The sequence below is a fragment of the Mustela lutreola genome, chromosome X (genome assembly GCF_030435805.1).
Source record: "Mustela lutreola isolate mMusLut2 chromosome X, mMusLut2.pri, whole genome shotgun sequence".
Lineage (NCBI taxonomy): Eukaryota > Metazoa > Chordata > Mammalia > Carnivora > Mustelidae > Mustela > Mustela lutreola.
Genome location: NC_081308.1, coordinates 60095689 through 60118125, shown reverse-complemented (window position 1 = coordinate 60118125; position 22437 = coordinate 60095689). Strand labels below are relative to the sequence as shown.

General features: G+C 36.5%; 1 pseudogene; it reads right to left on the bottom strand.

Moving 5' to 3' along the window:
- Positions 1 to 19966: 19966 nt before the first annotated feature.
- Positions 19967 to 21840, bottom strand: LOC131820975 (RNA-binding protein EWS-like; annotated as a pseudogene).
- Between the last annotated feature and the right edge of the window lie 597 nt (positions 21841 to 22437).

Here is a 22437-nt window from a genome sequence, read left to right as displayed (position 1 = left end):
TAATGTAGAAAACTTACTATCATATAGGTCCCTTTACCCTTCCATTTTGTATTTTAGTTATCATAGATGTAATATCTATGATATTACTATATAATATTACTATATTATAGTATATATAATATACTATATATAGTATAATATATTTTGTTATCTCAGTATGTAGCCATTTGAAACTGTCTTTTTTCAGCATAATGCCTTTGAGACTTACCTAAGTTGCTTCCGTATTAACAGCTCATTATTTTGATTGCTGAGTGATGTTCCATTGTATGGATGTACTATAGTTGTTGACACATGGAAGGAAGTATAATATACTATATATAGTATATTATATATACTATAATATTACTATATAATACATAGATATTACTATGATATCATAGATGTATATCTATGATAACACTAGATAGTGTTATCATTTTTGCCTTCAACCATCATGCCTATTTTAAAGAACTTAAAAAGAGAAAAATGGTCTATTATATTGACACATTTATCTTTTTGTTGCTTTTTCTTCATTCCTTATGTTTACTCCCTGAAATAATTTTCTTTCCATCTAAAGAGCTCTCTTTATCATTTCTGTTACAACAGGTCTGCTGGTGATGAATTCTTTTATGTTTCATTCATCTGAAAATGTCTGTATTTCAAATTAATTTCTAAAAATTATTTTTACTATATATAGAATTCAGGTTGACAGCTGTCTCAGGACTTTAAAGATGTCTTCTTGTCCCCATGGTTTCTGATGAGACATTTGCAGTCATTTGACTGTATTTCTCCATATGAATTGCATTGGTTTTCTCTAATTGATATCAAGATTTTTGTTGCTATTGTTGTTACTTTTGGTTTTTAGCAGTTTGATTATGACATTTCTAGACGTAGATTTATTTGGCTATAGGTTTGAAATTTGGCTGAGTTTTTTTAATGTGTAAGTTTATGTCTTTCACCAATGTGGGAATTTTCAACCATTATTACTTCACCCAATTTTTTCCCATAACATTCTTTTTCTTCTGGGATGCAGATAACATGACAGTTATACTTTTTGATATTATTCCACAAAATGTCCCACTCATTTTAGTTTTCTTTTCTTCAGAGTGGACAATTTATATTACCCTGTTTTCAAATTTACTAACTCCTTCCTATTATTTCCAATCTGATATTGAATGCTTTCTGTGAATGTTTTATATCAGTTATTCTATTTTTCTGTTCTAAATTTTTTATTTCATTTTTTGGTAGCTTCTAGTACTCTGGTAAGACTTTCTATCTTTCCATTAATTTTCAAGGTGGTTTTGTTTGTTTGTTTGTTTGTTTTTTACTTCTTGGTTATAATAGTGATTTTAGAGTGGTTTTTTTTTCCTGATAATTGTAACATCCAGGTTATCTCAGGATTGGCATATTTTGATTGATATTTTCTCTTGAGAGTTTCTGAGATTTCCCTAGTTCTTTATATGTTGAGTGATTTTTATTGTAGACTGGACATTTTAAATACTGTATATGAGACTCCAAGTCTTGTTCTAATTCTATTGAGAATGTTACTAAATTTTGTTTGTTTTGGCAAGTTTTTGTTCTCAAGTTCTAATCCACCTTCTGTAGATTGTGGTTTGAATATCAGTTCAATTTTCAAAGCCTTCAAGATGTTATTCAGATTTGTCCCATGTGTCTACTACCTAGTCCATGGATGCACTGGCTCAGAGGCTTGTCTGGGACCCAGGTAGTAGATTCCATAGTTAACTCTATAGTTAAGCGCTGCTTGCCTCTCATGTACTTTTTAGGGTCAAATCTTCACATATACAGCTTGAGAGTAAGCCCATGAATTCATAAACATCTCTATGTATTCTATTTCATATTTTTTCTCTTATTTCTGATCAACCTTACTCTCTCTGGGTAGCAGAGACCACTTCTTGGTCCTTTGGCTAGAAAGTCAGGGCTTTTTAGTGTCTTCACTAGGCCACATTCTTCCTGTGACTGGATCATTTTCCAAGCTAAGCAGTGGGAGAAAAGGTAGTAGAATTTTCTCCCCCATTTTTTTTTTTACTATAATTATTTTGCTCAAAGAAGATGAGTCCTCTTCCTAAGAATTTTAGTTTCCCACCTATCATTGCTGTTACCCCCACCATGAACTTGGAAGTTGAATATTGCCTGAAAGCTGGAGATAGAAAGAAAAATAAAAACAACAAGGGATTTCTTCCAATTTATCTTCATACTTGTTAATCATTTCTGGTCCTTTGATTTAAAAAAAAAATGAGAGCTTTTCCTGGAGTTCTTTTTGTCTATACTTCTGTAGTTTTGGACTTCATGATGACTTTGATTCCCGAATAGGGAATACTTAAGGAAAAAAAAACAGGAAATTCATTGATGTATTACTTGTACTTTAATTTTTGTTTTCCTTTTACAATTCACCTGCTACCATTTATTCTTCAGAGTTCTTGTATAGTTCTTCTATGCCTTTTGTACAAGAATTTTAGTTGCATTGAGTGGGAAAGATAGATTAGAGTGTGTTTCTCCATCTTAATCAGAAAAAGAATGTCTTGAAGCAAGATGGTGGAGGAGTAGGAGACTGAGATAGCATTAGGTCCCAGGAGCTCAGCTAGTTAGTTATCACACCATTCTGAACACCTATAAACTCAACAGGAGATAGAAGAACAGTAATTCTAGGAACAGAAAATCCACCACTTTCAGGAAGGTAGGATGTATAAAGAAGTGAATCTGAAGTGATGGGAAGATAAACCATGGGAGGAGGGGTCAGCTTCTGGCAAACAGTGGAGTAGTGGAGCACAAAAACAGAACTTTTAGAATTCTACTCCACAGAGGAATATTGCTGCAGAGGCTAGGTGGGTGTGGAGCCTTTGTGAGGACAGTGTGGTCTCAGGACCTGTGGAGTCACAGAAAGACCAGGGGTATCTGAGTGTGGCAGAGCTCCCAGGTCTTGGAGTGGGAAAGCTGGCTACAGAGATGGAGCCAAGTTGGGGCTCTCAGAACAGGGTTACCTTAAACCATGATCCAAGACACAGTAGGGCCATGCTCTTTGAGCAAGAACCCCAAAAGTGGCAGATCTGAAAAGACCCCATCCTTCCTCCTCCGGGAGGAGCAGAGCAGAAGCACATGGAAGGAACTGTGGGTTTGGAGACTCCAAAAAGGGCTGTGTGCCAGAGAAAGAAAGTCTTGGTCACAGGTCAGTTGAGCACAGAATGTGACTGGAGACCAGGGAGACGGGAGTGATTGACTGATTTACTCTAAGGGCACACTGAGGAGTGGGGCCCAAGATCTTGGCTCCTTCAGGCTGGAGATTGGGAAGTCACCACTTCCATTCCCATTCTCCAAAGATCTACAGAAAGCATTTAGGAAACTAAAGCTCCTGAGAATGAAACCAAGCAGATTATTTAGCCTGGCCCCTGGCAAGGGTGGTGCAATTCTGCCGCAGGCAAAGACATTTGTCAATCACCTCAACAGGCCCCTCCCCAGAAGATCAGCAAGAAAATCCAGCCAAGACCAAGTTCACATGTCAACAAGAACTGTGGAACTTAAGAGCTAAGGGAAAGCAAGAAATGGTATTTTTCCCATGATCCTTTAGTCTTGCAAAGTTAAATTTTTTAATTTTATTTTTTTCTTATTCTATTTTTCAACTTTTCCCCTTTTCACTTTTAACATTTTTAACCATTTTATCTTATTAATACTTAAAAAAAATCTTTTAAAATTTTCATTGTTATAGTCATATTTTATCCCTTCATTGTATTTAACCTTTTTTTTTGTATACATGTAGGGTTTTTTTTTATTTAAAATTTTGAGATAAAATTTCTTCTAATACATCAAAATATACCCTAAATTTAGCTGCTGCCTGATCACATTATTGCTTATTTTTTTCTTCTTTTTCCAACCAACTTAATTATCAATTCCTGCTTAAGAATCTTTTTAAATTTTCATCTCTACAATCATAGTCTATCCCTCCATCATATTTACCTTTATTTGTGTGTGTGTGTGTGTGTGTGTATAGATATAGATATAGATATGTTTTTCTTTTTTTTTTATTAAATTTTGGGAGGTAGTTTCTTCCAAGAGAACAGAATACACCCCAAATCAAGTGGGTGGTTCTGTTCTATTCACCAAACATATATATACATATAAATAAATATATATATATATTTATCCCCCCCCCAATTTTTCTCCCCCACAGTTTCAGGTCTTTTTTGATTTGGTTCGCATATTTTTGGGGGGAGTCTTTGCCACCCTTTTAGTATTTTACTCTCTCATTCATATATTCTTATCTGCATAAAATGACAAGACAGAAAACCTCACCACAAAAAAAAAAAAAAAAAAGAACAAAAGACAGTACTGATGGCTAGGGACCTAATCATTGCAGACATTGGTAATATGTCAGAACTAGAGTTAAGAATGATGATTATCAAGGTGCTATCTGGGCTCAGAAAAGGCATGGGAGATATTAGAGAAATCCTTTATGGAAAAATAGAATCCCTATCTGGACAAAAAAAAAAGAACTAAAATGCAAAGAAGTTGAAATAAGAAAAAATAATGAGATGCAATAAAAAATGGAGGCTCCGACTGACAGGATAAATGAGGCAGAAGAGAGAATTAGTAATATAGAAGACCAAATGATGGAGAATAAAGAAGCTGAGCAAAAGAGAGGCAAACAACTACTGGACCATGAGGGGGAGAATTCAAGAGATAAGTGATACCATAAGATGAAATGATATTAGAATAACTGGGATTCCAGAAGAAGAAAGAGAGAGAGGGGAAGAAGGTATATTTGGGAAAATTATAATAGAGAATTTCCCTAATATGGCAAGAAGAACAAGAATCAAAATATTGGAGATACAAAGAACCCCCGTCAAAATCAATAAAAATAGGTCCACACCCAGTCATCAAATATGAAAACTTACAACTCTTAGTGGAAAAGAGAAAATCCTGAAAGCAGCTTGGGAAAAGAGGTCTGTAACATACAATGGTAGAAATATAACATCGACCCATCCAAAGAGACATGGCAGGCCAGAAAAAAATGGGGTGATATATTCAGAACACTAAATGATAAAATTATGCAGCAAAGAATAATACAACCAGTAAGGCTTTCATTGAAAATAGAAAGAGAGATAAAGAGCCTCCAGGACAAACAAAAATGAAAAGAATTTGCAAGAACCAAACCACCCCTACAGCAAATATTGAAAGGGGTCCTCTAAGCAAAGCGAGACCCTAAAAGTAGTAGACTAGAAAATAACAGAGAGAGTATACAGTAAAAGTCACCATACAGGCAATACAATGGCACTAAATTCATATCTTTCCATAGTTCTCTGAATGTAAATGGGCTAAATGCCCCAATCAAAATACACAGGGTATTAGAATGGATAAAAAGCCAAAACCCATCAATATGCTCTCTACAAGAAACTCATATTAGACCGAAATACACCTCCAGATTAAAAGTCAGGGGGTGGAAAATTAATTACCATGGTTATGGACATCAAAAGAAAGCTGGGGTGCCAATCCTTACGTCAGATAAATTAGATTTTAAGCCAAAGACTATAATAACAGATGAGGAAGGACTCTATATCATATTTAAAGGGTCTTTCCAACAAGAAAATAAAAAAAAATTTAAATATCTATGCCCCAACATGGGAGCACCAAGTATATAAACAAATTAATAACAAAATCAAAGAAACACATTGACAATAATACAATAATAGTAGGGGATTTTAACACGCCCCTCACTGAAATGGAGGCTAAATGCCCCAATCAAAATACATCCAAACAAAAGATCAACAAGGAAATAAAGGCCTGAAATGACACACTGGACCACATGGACATCACAGATGTATTCAGAACATTCCATCCCAAAGCAACAGAATACACATTGTTCTCTAGTGCACATGGAACATTCTCCAGAACGGATCACATCCTGGGTCACAAATCAGGTCTCAACCGGTACCAAAAGACTGGGATCATTCGCTGCATATTTTCAGACCGCAACACTCTTAGGCTAGAAACCAATCACAAGAGGCAAGTTGGAAAGAACTCAGATACGTGGCGGCTAAAGAGCATCCTACTAAAGAATGAATGGGTCAACCAGGAAATTATGGAAGAATTGGGAAAAAAATCACGGAAACAAATGAAAACAAAACCACAACTGTTTGAAATCCTTGGGACACAGCAAAGGCAGTCCTGAGAAGAAAGTATATAGTGATACAAGCCTTTCTCAAGAAACAAGAAAGGTCTCAAGTACACAACCCAACTCTACATCTAAAGCAGCTGGACAAAGAACAACAAAGAAAGCCTAAACCCAGCAGGAGAAGAGAAACAATAAAGATCGGAGCAAAAAACAATGAAACAGAAACCAAAAGGACAGTAGAACAAATCAATGAAACTAGGAGCTGGTTCTCTGAAAGAATTAATAAGATTGATAAAATCCTGGCCAGACTTATCAAAAAGAAAAGAGAAGGGACCCAAATAAATAAAATCATGAATGAAAGAGGAGAGATCACAACCAACACCAAAGAAATACAAACAATTATAAGAATGTATTATGAGCAACAATATGCCACCAAATTTGACAATCTGGAAGAAATGGATGCATTCCTAGAGACTTATAAACTACCAAAACTGAACCAGGAAAAATCAGAAAACCGATCAGACCCAAAATCAGTAAGGAGATTGAAGCAGTCATTAAAAATCTTCCAAGAAACAAGAACCCAGGGCCAGACGGCTTCCCAGGGGAATTCTACCAAACATTTACAGAAGAATTAATACCTATTTTCCTAAAAGTGTTCCAAAAAAATAGAAATGGAAAGAAAACTTCCAGAATCATTTTATGAGACCAGCATTACCTTGATCCCCAAACCAGATAGAGACCCCATCTAAAGGAGAATTACAGACCAATATAGTTGAGGAACATGATGCAAAAATTCTCACCAAAATACTAGCCAATAGGATCCAACAGTACATTTAAAAGATTATTCACCACACCAAGTGGGATTTATTCCTGGGATGCAAGGATGGTTCAACATCCACAAATCAATCAATGTGATACAATACATTAATAAAAGAAAGAACAAGAACCATATGATTCTCTCAATAGATGCTGAAAAAGTATTTGACACAGTCCAGCATCCTTTCTTGATAGAAGGACATAACTCAATATCATCAAAGCCATCTATGAAAAATCCAAGGCAAATATCATTCTCAATGAAGAAAAAAAAAGAGAGAGAGAGAGAGAGAGAGAGAGAGAGAGAGAGAGAGAGAGAAAGAGGCTTTTCCCCTAAGGTCAGGAACACAGCAGGGACATCCACTATCACCACTGCTGTTCCACATAGTACTAGAAGAACTAACCTCAGCAATCAGACAATGAAAAGAAATAAAACATATCCAAACTGGCAAAGAAGAAGTCAAACTTTCACTCTTTGCAGATAATATGATACTTTTTGTGGAAAACCCAAAAGACTCTACTCCAAAATTGCTAGAACTCATACAGGAGTTCAGTAAAGTGTCAGGATATAAAATCAATGCTCAGGAATCAGCTGCATTTCTATACACCAACAGAAAGGAAAAAGAAGGAGAAATTAAGGAGTCAATTCCATTTACAATTGCACCTAAAACCATAAGATACCTAGGAATAAACCTAACCAAAGAGGCAAAGAATCTGTACTCAGAGAGCTATAAAGTATTCATGAAAGAAACTGTGGAAGACACAAAGAAATGGAACAAGGTTCCATGTTCCTGGATTGGAAGACCAAATATGTGAAAATTTCCATGCCACCTAAAGCAATCTACACATTTAAAGCAATGCATATCAAAATACCATCAACGTTTTACAAGGAAATGGGATAAATAACCCTAAAACATGTATGGAACCAGAAAAGACCCTGAATAGCAAGAGGAATGTTGAAAAAGAAAGCCAAAGTTGGTGGCATCACAATTCCAGACTTCAAGCTCTATTACAAAGCTGTCATCATCAAGACAGTATGGTACTGGCACGAAAACAGACACATAGATCAATGGAACAGAATAGAGAGCCCAGAAATAGACCCTCAACGCTATGGTCAACTAGTCTTCGACAAAGCAGGAATGAATGTCCTATGGAAGGAAGACAGTCTCTTCAACAAATGGTGTTGGGAAAATTGGTGAGCCACATGCAGAAGAATGAAACTAGACCATTTCCTTACACCACAAACAAAACAGACTGAAAATGGAAGAAAGACCTCAGTGTGTGACAGGTATCCATCAAAATCCTTGAGGAGAACTCAGGCAGCAACCTCTTTGACCTCAGCCACAACAACTTCTTCATAGGAACATCGCCAAAGGAAAGGGATGCAAAGGCAAAGATGAACTATTGGGACTTCATCAAGATCAAAAGCTTTTGCACAGCAAAGGAAACAGTCAACAAAACCAAAACACAGCTGACAGAATGGGCGAAGATATTCACAAATGGCATATCAGATAAAGGGCTAGTATCCAAAATCTATAAAGAATGTATCAGACTCAACACCCAAAGAATGAATAATCCAATCAAGAAATGGGCAGAAGACATGAACAGGCATTTCTGCATAGAAGACATCCAAATGGCCAACAGACACATGAAAAAGTGTTCCATATCACTCAGCATCAGGGAAATACAAATCAAAACCACAATGAGATACCACCTCACACCAGTCTGAATGACTAAAATTAACAAGTTAGGAAATGACAGATGCTGGCAAGGATGGGGAGAAAGGGAAACCCTCCTACACTGTGTGGGAATGCAAGCTGGAGCAGCCACTCTGGAAAACAGCATGGAGGTTCCTCAAAAAGTTGAAAATAGAGCTACCCTATGACTCAGCAATCACACTACTGGGTATTTACCCTAAAGATACAACTGTATGGACCCGAAGGGGCACGTGTACCTGAATGGTTATAGCAGCAATGTCCACAATAGGTAAATTATGGAAAGAACCTAGATGTCCATCAACAGATGAATGGATAAAGAAAATGTGGTGTATATATATACAAAGTTTGGAAGAAATATACAAAGTTTGGAATAAATTCAAACACTTCAAAGATAAAGGCCATCCTGCTCAAGAATGTTTGGGTCAATCAGGAAATCAAAGAAGAACTTAATCAATTCATGGAAAACAAGAAGAATGAAGACACATGATCCAAAACCTACAGGATACAGCAATGGAGGTCCTAAGGGGTAAATACATAGCCGTCCAAGCCTCAATAAATAAAATAGAGAAGTCCCAAATACACAAACTGTCTTTACACCTTAACGATCTGGGGAATAAACAACAAATTAAACCTAACCCAGACACAAGAAGGGAAATAATTAAGTTTAGAGCACAGATCAATGAATTAGAAACCAAAACACAGTAGAACACATTAATGAAACTAGAAGCTGATTCTTTGAAGGAATTATTAAGATCGACAAACCACTTGCCAGACGAATCCAAAAGAAAAGAGAAAGGTCCCCAATTAATAAAATTATGAATGAAAGTGAAGAGATCATGACTAATACCAAGGACATAGAAACAATCATCAGAAGTTATTATCAAAGCTATATGCCAATAAGTTAAGCAACTTAGAAGAAATGGATGTATTCCTGGAAACCTATAAACTTCTGAGCCTGAAACTGCAAGAAATTGACAACCTGAATAGACCAATAGCTGGCAATGAGATTGAAGCAGTGATCAAAAAACAAGAGTCCAGAGCACGATGGATTCCCTGGGTAATTCTACCAAACATTCAAAGAAAAAATAATACATATTCTCCTGAAAATGTTTCAAAAAATAGAAACAGAAGGAAAACTTCCGACTCTTTCTGTAAGGCCAGCATTACCTTGATCCCAAAACCAGGAAAAGACCCTATGAAAAAGGAGAACTTCAAACCAATATACTTGATGAATACAGATGCCAAAATTCTCAGCAAGACCCTAGCTAATAGGAACCAACAGTACACTAAGAGGATTATCCATCACAACCAGGTGGGATTTACCCCTGGGATGCAAGGTGGCTCAATATTCACAAATCAATCATTGTGATATAACACAAAAATAAGAGAAAAGAACCATGTGGTCCTCTTAATTGATGCAGAAAAAGTATTTGACAAAATACAGCATCCATTCCTGATTAAAACTCTTCAGAGTATAGGAATAGAGGGAACATTCCTCAACTATGTAGCCATCAAAATAAGTGAAATCTTGCATTTGAATGACATGGATGATACTACAGGTCATTGTGCTGAACAAAATAAGTCAATCAGAGAAAGGCAATTGTCAAATGATCTTTCTGATATGAGAAATTTGAGAGACAGGGTGGGGGTTGTGGGGGACAAGGAAGGAAAAAATGAAACAAGATGGGATCAGTAGGGAGGCAAAGCATAAGAGACTCAATCTCAAAAAACAAACTGAGGGTTGTGAGGAGTGGGGTATAGGGATAGTAGGGTGGTTGGGTTATGGACATAGGGAAGGGTACATGAAATGATAAGTGCTGTTAAATGTGTAAGCCTGATGATTCACAGACCTGTACCCCTGGGGGCAATAATAATTCTATATTAATAAAAATAATTTAAAAAAAAGAAAAAGAATTTCATCATTCTTTGGTTACTTACTAACTTCTACTTTAAAAAAATCAGAAATAACCTAAATATCCAACATAAATACCATTTGACATACCAACTCGAAGGAATAATATACAATTGTTACTATTTCAATTAGGAAAACTGCAACACTATGGTCAAATGTTTCCAATATGGTATTAGTTTTTTTTTTAAGTGAAACAATTTTGCATATACACTAATATTACAACTCTATAAAATAGCTATAGACACAAAACATAAAAATTGCTTGGGAGGATTCATAGAATTACAGATTTATGTTTATGTTTTCCTTTTTAAAAAATGATTGATTTGAGACAGAGAGAGAGAAAGAGAACACAAGCAGGGGGAACGGCAAGCAGAGGGATAAGTAGACATCCTGTTGAGCAAGGAGCCTGATGAGGGGCTCTATCCCAGAATTCCAGGATCATGACTTGAGCTGAAGGCAGACACTTAACTGACTGAGCCTCCCAGGTGCCCCTATGTTTTCCTTTTGAAAATACCCTTTTTTTGTTGTTAGAATGATAAGATTAACATTGCTATGTCATAAACTATTTCCTAATGTATCATGCATTGCATTTATTTTAAGGGTTCTCTAGATGGGGTGTCTGGGTGGCTCAGTTTGTTAAGTGTCTGACTTTTGATTTTGGCTTGGGTCATGATCTCAGAATTGTGAAACTGAGCCCCGAATTAGGCTATGTGTTGAGCGTGGAGTTCTGTGCAGGTCATGGAGCCTGCTTAAGATTCTCTCTCCCTCTGCCACCCCCTCACTCTGAAGTAAATAAATAAATAATTAAAGTTCTTTAGATCTTTTATTTTCATGTTCAGTTAGCCACCATATAGTACATTATTAGTTTTTGATGTAGTGTTCAGTGATTCATTACTTGTGTATAACACCTAGAAAAGTTCTTTAGATTTTTAGGAGAATGCCATGTATTCAGTTGTTAGCCCCATATGAAATTTAAAAAAATTATATTTATTTATTTTTAAATCTTAAATTTGTTTTTGTTTTGCTTAATGAATCATTGAACACTGCATCAAAAACTATTGATGCACTATATGTTGGCTAATTGAATTTAAATTAAAAAATTAAAAAGGAAAAAGAGAAAAATAAAATAGTCTGTTTTCTGTATATAACCTTGATATAAATGATAACATCCAGTCTGTAAATTATGAAGGAAACTATGTATCATTTTGATAATGTACCTGTCTCTTCATTTCCTTGTCAGTCCGAATGAGGGGCTTTGTGAATTTGACCAAAGTCTGTATAGGGTGAATCTTGGCATGCTGGAGGGCTTCTCTTACCCAGTTGTTACTGTTTACTGTGTTTCAGGAAGGCAACTGAGTCTGCTAAATTGAACAGAGAACCAGAGCCCAGGGTGCCCATCTCCTCTCATCAGCTGCTTCTCCATCTTGACACTTGGCTTACACAAGACCATGCTGTCTCAGGGTCACTTCTGAAAACCTTGGCAATTGACTCTGTACATATTCGGATGACTTGGTAAACCTTAAGTTGTGGGTGTCAATTGTTATTTACCACTTTAACTGTATTTTTTCTTCCCTTCCATCAAAAATATCCCATTTAGAGTAAATATCCCATTTACTTTGGATGTATCCTGGAGAAGCTTAGGAAGACTGTGGAGTAGGAGAACACTAATCTCACCTCCTCACATGTTAACAACTAGGTATCACTCACATCTGAGTAAATAAACGAGAAAGCAATCTGAAGACTGATAGAACAAACTCTGCAACTAAATGTAGAGAAGAAGCCACATTGGACAGGTTAGGAAGAACAGAAATGGTGGTCAGGAGCTGCCTTCTGGAGGAAGGGAGATACAGTCATGAAGAAGGGAAAGCAACAGGGAGCCTGCATAGGAGAATGAATCCCCATAATGTCTAGCCTTGATAACTAGAAGGGTTGGAACTAGTGGAACTTGGAGCCTAGAGTTTTAAAAGTCCACTGACTCAGCACTGGCTGAGCCATGAAGATGAAGGGAGAACAGAGTCTCCTTCCCTAAAGAGACAAGAGCCCAAGGAGAGGCAACATAGAAGTGACAGCTTGAACAATGGAAGGGAGATCTGTTTGTACTGATTTTAGAACATGTTGGGGGACTTTTCTGGGATCAAAGGAACTGGCAGGTGCCATTTTCCTCTCCCACCCCCTAGCACAAACACAGAGCCATCTGCAGGAGGCACGTCTGTGCAGACACTTGCTATATAACCTGTTAACAGGGTGCCCCACCCAAGAGTTCTGAGGACTCACCCACTCCAAGCCTGCTGGACTTGGCCCTAGGCTCAGTGCAAATTTTGCTAATGTCATGCCTACACCCTGCCCAGCAACTGCCTTCTTAAATGCTGAATGATCCTGGTCACCACAACTGCTGCTGTGTACCTTACCCCCAGGGGCCACTGGGCTGTTGGAGAACCAGCCTGGGATAGAGGCTCAGAACAAATTTTACTAACACCACCATCCTACCCTGAGCCTTTCTGCTGTCATGTCCACTCAGAGCCAGCCTGCCAGGGTCTCACTAATATTAGAGAGAATAAGCACAGCCCACAATAGGCAAATAGTTAGTGTAGACTTTAGGACCAAAAGGAAAAGTAACTCAGACACAATAGCAAGGCACAAGCACACACACACAGTGCCAGATTCTGGTGAGCATATGCTTACTATAGAATTTAATGAAATGATCATAAACATAGTGACCTTCAGAAAAGGGTGGAAGACATCAGTGAAACTTTGACAAGGAGATAAAAAATAATATATCAGACATGAAGAACTCAATAAATAAAACTAAAAATATAATATATGGAATAAATAGTAAGCTACAAGAAGCATAGGAATGTTATCAGTGACCTAGAGGATAGAGTAGTGAAAAGCAACCAAGCTAATCAAGTGAGAGACAAATACTGCATGATGAGAGTAGACTTAGAAAAATCTGTGACTCCATCAAGTGTAATAATATTCTCATTATAGGGATCCAAGTATATAAGAAAGAGAAATGGGGAGAGAAAATGTATTTGAAGGTAGAATAGCTGGAAACTTTCCAAATCTGGGGAGAGAAACAGACATCCAGATCCAGGAAGCAGTGAGATCCCCAAACAAAATCAAGACACATGGTAATTAAAATGGCAAAAAAAAATAGTGATAAAGAAATAACTTTACACATTGCAAGAGAAAAGTAGATAATTATATACAAAAGAAAGTCCTTCAGGCTATGAGCTTATTTTTCAGCAGAAACTTTGCAGGCCAGAAGAGAGTGCCATGATGTATTCAAAGTGCTGAAAGGGACAAATCTCCACCCAGTAATAGTTTATACAATAAGACTATAATTCAAGATAGAAGGAGAGATAGTTTCCCAGACAAACAAAAGTTGACCATTACACCAGCCCTACAAGAAATATTAAGGGGGACTCTGTGAATTGAAAACAAAAGCCATAACTGAGAGCAAGAAAAATAGGAAGTGTAAAAGCAAAAAAAAATTAAGTGTATCTGTAAAAATCAAGAGAAGCACAAAATTAAAAGATATGAAAGATGATACCACATATCTGCAATGTGGAGAATAGAGGAATAAAGAATGAGTTCAAAATTAAGCAACCATCAGTTTAACAGACACTGCTACATGGAGAAGATGTTATTTATAAACCTAATAGGAACCACAAATCAAGAAACAGTAAGGGACATGCAAACAAAGTAAGAAACACAAGTATATCACTAAAGAAAACCAGCAAACCATGAAAGAGAGAGAGAGAAAAGTATAAGAAAAAAAGCTATTAAAATTTAGTCTATTAAAAAATCAAGTTAACCTAAATCCACAAATGAACTTTCTCCATGTGAACGTACATGATGTGCCCAGGTTGTTATAGGGGAGTAAGTTACAGTACTGATACTAAAGGAGCTTATACTAAAATGGAATAGGAACATGATGCACATATTATAAGGTAGATTATGAAAAATTTGAGGTGTCCCCATATTTGAGAGATAATACAAGGGCAGTGTAAGATACAGAGAATTTGAAAATATCTATACCTCTAGGAAACAGAATGAGGCTAGGATCTTGGACAAGGGGAAGATAAAACTGATTAACTGATGCCTGCCAAAACAAAATATGGTAAAGAAAATAAAGCTAACAAAAATATGTCTTTGGAAGGGCAAAAACTGAGTTGTAAACAATTTTTTGTGAAAAGATTATAATATATCTCTAGAAAGGCTATTGGTGTCTTTTGTTTTAGTCATCTTAATTGTCAAAGTTATACTCATTATTTTAAAAATAATTTTATTATATTTTCTTTTTATTACACTATAGTTAACATAGGATGTTATATTATTTTCAGGTGTATGATATAGTGATTCAACAATTTCATACATCACCAGGTGCTCTTCAGGACAAGTGCACTCCTTAATTCCTTAATCTCCATTGCCTGTTTCAACCTGGTAACTATCAGTTTGTTCTCTACAGTTCAGTGTCTGTTTTTTTTATTTTTCTCTCTTTCATTTTACTTTGCTTATTTGTTTTGATTCTTAAATTCCACATATGAGTGAATCATATAGTATTTGTCTGTCTGACTGACTTACTTGGCTTAGCATTGTACCCCCTAGCTGCACCCATGCCATTGCAAATGACAACATTTCATTCTTCCAATTTTTTAAAGATTTTATTTATTTATTTGACAGAGAGAGAGAGAGAGCACAAATAGGCAGAGAGGCAGGCAGAGAGAGAGGAGGAAGCAGGCTCCCTGCTGAACAGAGACCCTGATGTGGGGTTCAATCCCAGGACCCTGAGATCATGACGTGAGCCAAAGACAGAGGCTTAACCCACAGAGCCACCCAGGTGCCCAACATTTCATTCTTCTTTATGGCTGAGTAAAATTTCATTATATTTATGAAATATATATACATACATATATATACACACACATATATATAATATATACATATATATATAACTTTTTAATTTAAATTTTACTTAGTTAACATACAGTGCAATATTTGTTTCTGAAGTAGAATTCAGTGATTCATCACTTACATACAATGCCCAGTGTTCATCACAAAAGTGCCAATACCCTTCACCCATCTAGATGTCAAACACACACACACACACACACACACACACAGGGGAATACTACTCAGCCATAAAAATGAATGAAATCTTGCTATTTGCAATGATGTAGATGGAGCTAGAGTGTAGGATGCTAAGTGAAATACGTTTGAAAAAGATAAATATTATATAATATCAGTCATGTAGAATTTAAGGAAGAATATAAATATATGGGAAGTCAGGAAAGGGAGAGAGGAAAATAAAACTACATAGCACTTCTTTATTCATTGATTAATGGGAATGGGCTGCTTACACAATATGGCTACAGTAAATAATGCTGTAATAAACATAGGGGTGCATATATCCCATCAACTTCATGTTTTTGTATTCTTTGGGTAATACCTATAGGGTAGTATTATTTTTAACTTTTTGAGGAAACTCCATACTGTTTTTCAGAGTGGCTGCACCAGTTTGCATCCCCACCAACAGTATAAGAGTGTTCCCCTTTCTCTACATCCTCACCAATATCTGCTGTTTCTAGTGTTTTTGATTTTAGCCATTCTGACAGATGTGAGGTGTAAGGTGATATCTCATTTAAAGTTTTGATTTGTATTTCCCTGATGATGAGTGGTGTTGGACATTATTTCATGTGTCTGTTAGCAATCTGTATGTCTTCTTTGGAAAAATGTCTATTCATGTCTTCTGGCCATTTTAAAATTGGATTATTTGGGGTTTTTTTTTAATTTAGTTTTATAAGTTCTTTGTATATTTTGGACACTAACACTTTGTCAGATGTCATTTCAAATATCTTCTCCTATTCCATAAGTTGCATTTTAGTTTTGTTGATTCCTTCCTTCCCTGTGCAGAAGCTTTTTATTTTGATGAAGTCCCAATAGTTTATTTTTGTTTTTGTTTCCCTTGCCTCAGGAGACATCTAGAAAGAAGTTGCTACAGCTGATATTGAAGGGCTTACTTCCTGAGTTCTGCTATAGGTCTGTTATGGTTTCAGGTCTCAGATTTATGTCTTGAATTTATCTTTTTGCGTATGGTACAAGAAAGTGTTCCAGTTTAATTCTTTTGAATGTAGATTACTAGTTTTCCCAACACTATTTGATGAAGATACTTTTTCCCATTGAATGTTCTGTCCTGTTTTGTTGAAAATTAATTGACCATACAATTGTGGGATTATTTCTGAGTTTTATACTACATTCCATTGATCTATGTGTGTATTTTAGTGTCAGTACCATACCATTTTTATTATTACAGCTTTGTGATTTAACTTAAGGTCCAGAATTGTGGTTCCATAAAAATGTTAGGAATACCTATTGGTATTTTGATAGGAATTGCATTAAATCTGTGGATTGATTTGTGTAGTATAGATATTTGAACAATATTTGTTCTCCCAATCCATGAGCTTGGAAAGTATTTTATTTCTTTGTGTCATCTTCAATTTCTTTCATCGATATTTTATAGTTTTCAGACTACAGGTCTTTTACATCTTTAGTTAGCTTTATTTCCAGGTATCTTATTATTTTGGGTGTAATATGAGCTTATTCTCTTAATTTCTCATTCTTCTGTATCATTATTAATGTATAGATATGCAACATACTTCTGCACATTGAATTTCTTTTGACCTTACTGACTTCCTTTACTAGTTCTAGCAGTCTTTGGGTGGAGCCTTTCATATTTTCTGTACATAGTATCCTGTCATCCACAAATAGTGAGTGTTTTACTTCTTCTTTACTGATTTGGATGCCTTTTACTTCTTTTTGTTGTCCAATTGCAGTGGGCTAAGACTTTCAGTATTATGTTGAATACAAGTGATGAGATTGGACATCCTTGTCTTGCTCCTGACCCTAGGGAGGCAGCTTTCAGTTTTTCCACTTTGAGTATGATATTCACTGTAGGTTTTTCAGATAATGGCCTTTCATTAGGTTGAGCTATTCTGCCTCTAAACCTACTTTGTTGAGGGCTTTTATCATGAATGGATGTTGTACTTTGTCAAATGATTTTTCTGCATCTGATGAAAGGACTGTGTGGTTTTTATCCTTTTTTATTGCTGTGATGTATCACATTGATTGATTTGCAAATATTGACCCACCCTTACTACCTGGAAATAAATCTCACTTGATTGTTGTGAATTATTTTTATAATGTATTTTTGTTGTAGTTTGATAGTAAGGGTTGTTGCATCTAAGCTAATCATAAATATTGGCTGTAGTTCTCTTTTTTTACTGGTGTATTATCCAGCTTTGATATCAGGATAAAGATCATGTGATAGAATGGATTTGGAAGTTTTCCTTCCTTTTCTATTTTTTGGAATAGTTTGCAAAAAATAGGTATTAACTCTTTTTTAAATGTTTGTTAGAATTTTCCTGTGAAGCCATCCATTTCTGGGCATGTTTGTTGGGAATTTTTTTGATTACTGATTCAATTTCTTTGCTGGTTATCAGTTTGTTAAAATTTTCTATTTATTCCAGTTTCAGTTTTGGTAGTTTATATGTTTCTAGGAATTGATCCATTTCTTCTAGGTTGTCCAATTTGTTAGCATATAGGCTTTCATAAAATTCTCTTACAATCGTTTGTATTTCTGTATTGTTAGTTGTTTTTTCTCCTCTTTTTTTGGTGATTTTGTTTGAGTCATTTTGTTGTTTTTCTTATGTGTCTGGCTAGAGGTTTATCAATTTTGTTGATTTTTCAAAGAACTAACCCCTGGTTTCATTGATACATTGTTTTTTTAAAAGTTTTTATTCATTTATTTCTACTCTAATGTTCATTATTTCTTTCTGTCTTCTAGTTTTAGGTTTTGTTTGTTGTTCTTTTTCTAGCTCCTTTAGGTGTAAGGACAGGTTGTTTATTTGAGATTTTACTTCCTTCCCATGGTAGGCCTGTATTGTTATAAACTTCCTCCTAGAACCACTTTTTCTGCATCCCAAAGCTTTTGGACCATTGTGCTTTCATTTCCATTTGTTTCCATGTAATTTTAAATTTATTGTTTTATTTTCTGTTTGACCCATTCAACATTTAGTAGCATGTTCTTTAACCTCCATGTATTTGTGGTCTTTCCAGATTTCTTTTTTTGTGGTTGACTTCTAGTTTCATACCATTGTGGGCAGAAAAGATGCATGGTATGACTTCAGTCCTCTGGAATTAATTGAGACATGTTTTATTAGCTAATATGTGATCTATTCTGTGGAATGTTCCAGATGCACTTGAAAAGAATGTGTATTTTGCTCTTTTAGGATGGAATGTTAATATAGCTGTTAAGTCCATCAGTTCCTTGTGTCATTCAAGACCATTGCTTCCTTATTTTTTTTTCTGTTTTATGACCTGCCTATCAGTGTAAGTGAAATATTAACATTCCTTAGTATTATTGTATTAATATCAATGAGTTCCTTTATGTTTGCTATTAGCTATTTTATGTATTTGGGTTCTCTTATGGTGAGTGCAAAAATATTTATAATTCTTATATTTCTTATTGGATTGTCCTCTTTATAATTATATAGTATTTTTCTATGTCTTCCATTACAGCCTTTGTTTTAAATTCTGTTTTTTCTGATACAACTATTGCTACTTGGTTTTCTTTTGACATCTATTTTCTCTATTTCTCTAGGTAGGTATTTCTCTATCTCCTCACTTTCAATTTGCAGGTGTCTTTAGGTCTAAAATAAATCTCTTATAGGTACCATAGAGATGAATCTTTTTTTTTTTTCACACATTCTATCACCATATGTCTTTTGATTGGAACTTTTAGTTCATTTGCATTTAAAATAATTATTGGTAGATGTGTATTTATTGTCACTTTATATTAGTTTTGTGGTTTCCTTCTTGTCTTGTCTGATCCCCTCTTGTCTTTATTTACTGATTTCTTTTTTAGTGATATATTTGGATTTCTTTTTCTTTAATTTTTCATACTTACTGTGGTTTTGATTTCTGGGTACCATTAGATTTATATATAAAATTTTCTGCACAAAGCAGTCTACATTAAGCTCATGGTTGTTAAAGTTTGAACATATTCTATACTCCTCCCCATGTTTTCAGTATATAGTGTCATATTTTTTTATGAACATTTGGAATTTTAAGCAAAAAAAGTCACAGCCACTAACACTGTTACAGTTTGAGGCCATCTTCATTCTCCACAATGATACCAGCATGCTCACAAGGGGTTCCCATTGTTTAGTCTTAGTTAAACTACCATGTTTAAAAGAATGATGAAGACTTGGCACACTATCACTTAACTTTTAATGTTTCATCACAGATGATGAAAGATACTGAAGTACAGAAAAGGAATAATTGTAATGTTGTGGTCAAAATTATAAATATGGAATTATAAATCTAAAACATTTTCTGTTTAAAATATATATCTAATAGTCAGTGCAGTTCTGCAGGGTCTCTGCATCTAGTAGAGCATTGCTTGCCTTTATTCATTTTTCCAGGTCCTCCATGCCTGTCTCTTCTTCCTCCCATCTGTTCAAAGGTCCAAAGACATCTTGTGTTCCTCCTCCAAAGCGATCTCAGTCCATGCCTTCGCCACTACAGAAGCCACCTCTGTCTCCACTTCTGAACTTTCCATGGAGACCACCATAGTCCATGAAGCCAACTCTTCCTACCATCCTGCCACCAGGACTGCCTCTGCCATGGTCACCACACAGGTTGTGGAGAGGGTGATGGAGGAAAGCTTTCAGGTTTGGGGGACTTATACTTGTTTTATCCTGTTCTCCAGGTGAAGTTCTGGTTTCCACACCGTGGTTTGGGACACTGCCAGTCCCAGCTCTGTTGTATATTTCCTCCCCCAGATGGGTTCCCTTGGGAACCTTGGGGCCCTCTTAGGGACAAACCATCTATGGCTCCTCTACAGCCTCCCATGTCACCGATGGGCCCCCCTGGACCTTCAGAATATGGCAGCAGCATCCCTTTGCTCTCAGAGGAAGCATACAAAACTGCATGCTGTTCATTGGAAGTTTCCTGTGAGCAAGAGAAACCTTAAGTTAACTCCCTTGAAAATATTTCCTATCAAACCATTCCATAGCAGCCTTGGAAGTTGGTGAGTCTTCATAAGGCACTGTAGCATTGTGTTTGGGATTTCTTGTTTCCTTGTCCAAGTAGATGTGAATTATGGGTTGTCTGGCTCCCTTGAAGAAGTATGCCAGATCATCTAGAGTCACAGTGTCATTTAAGCCTTGCACATAAATTGCACTGTTGTGAGTCTTCATCTGGATCTATAGGTGGGCTTATAGATCAAGATCTCGTCCTTCCTCCATAGGTTCACTAGGCTTATTGAAATCACCTAGCTTTCCAGAGCTGCTCATTCCACCATGTCCTCCTACCTTCCCACCTCTGCTCAGGTCCCATAATCAAATCTTCCTCTCTTCCTGTCCTGGTTATCAGGACCACTCATGCTCTAGTTCTCTCTTTGTCTGAAAAATCCTCCAGACTCCTGTCCATAAACACCCATGCTACTGGAGTGGTCTTGTTGTAATAAACTCTGCTGGTGTTCTGTTGGCTATATTGATTTGGAAGCTGGTTGTATGATCCAGTTTGTCAGAATTTTAACTAGTGTGCGACTACTGCCCATAGCTGCTTTGTTGACCATAGCTACTCTGCTGTCTGGAGCTGCTTCATTGCCCAAAGGTGTTCTGCTGAGAGTAACTGCTCTGATAATAACTAGTCTACAGTCTGGAGGAATAAATGGTAGGAGGATAAGATGGTGGTGCTGTTACTGGTTGCATGGGGTAGGTCCTAAGCACCTGGGGATAACTGTAGTTACTCTGTCCATATCCCAGGCTGGGCTGGTTATAATTCCTTGTGCTAGATTAAGGTTCACTAGTTTCATCTTATGGTCTTGCAGATGTGGAAGTTGCTGGCTGCTTCCCATATACTTGGTAAGCAGGCTGAGAGCCATATACAGACTGAGAAGCATAGGAGGCCTGGGTGGTAGTAACATTAGTGTGGTGGTATCATAAGCACTAGTGCCATACCCCTAGATAGGCTGACCATATACCTCGGGAGCAGCTGGACAAGTATAATCAGGGGGAGCCTGTCCATAAGAAGTTGTGTAGGCAGTCTGGCAGAGGCTGTATACTTGGATGTAACAGACATCAGTGGACTGTCCACAGGTGCCATAAACTTTGCTGCCCATATGTGAGAGTGGTCTGTGCAAATCCTTGAGGGGACCGGGCAGTGTAATCACTATATCCCTGCTGGGCTGAAGCTCTGCTGTAGGTACTGTAGTCCATGAATGACATTTTCTCTCCTTCTTTATTGTTCTCTTGATGTCCTTCTCCCTCTTGCTTTTCCTATGGTGTCATATTTTATGTCTCTTTTTTGGCCTTATTTTTTATTATGTTCAATTGGCCAACATGTAGTATATCATTAGTTTTTGAGGTAGTGTTCAACGATTCATTAGTTGTGTATAATACCCAGGGCTCATCACAACGTATGTCCTCCTTAATACCCATCACCCAGTTACACCCTTCTCTCAAGCCCTCCCTTCTGTAACCCTTAGATTGGTTCCTGGAGTCCAGAGTCTCTCATGGTTGGTCTGCCTCTCTGATTTCTTCTCCTTCAATCTCCCCTGCCTTCTCCTGTGGTCTTCCATGCTATTCCGTATGTTCTACATATGAGTGAAGCCATATGATAATTGTCTTTCTCTGCTTGACTTATTTCACTTAGCATAATCCCCTCCAGTTATGTCTATGTAGATGCAAATGATAGGTATTCATCTTTTCCAGTGACTGAGTAATATTCCATTGTATATATGAACCACATCTTCTTTATCCATTCATCTGTTGAAGGACATCTCAGCTCCTTCCACAGTTTGGCTATTGTGGATATTGCTGCTA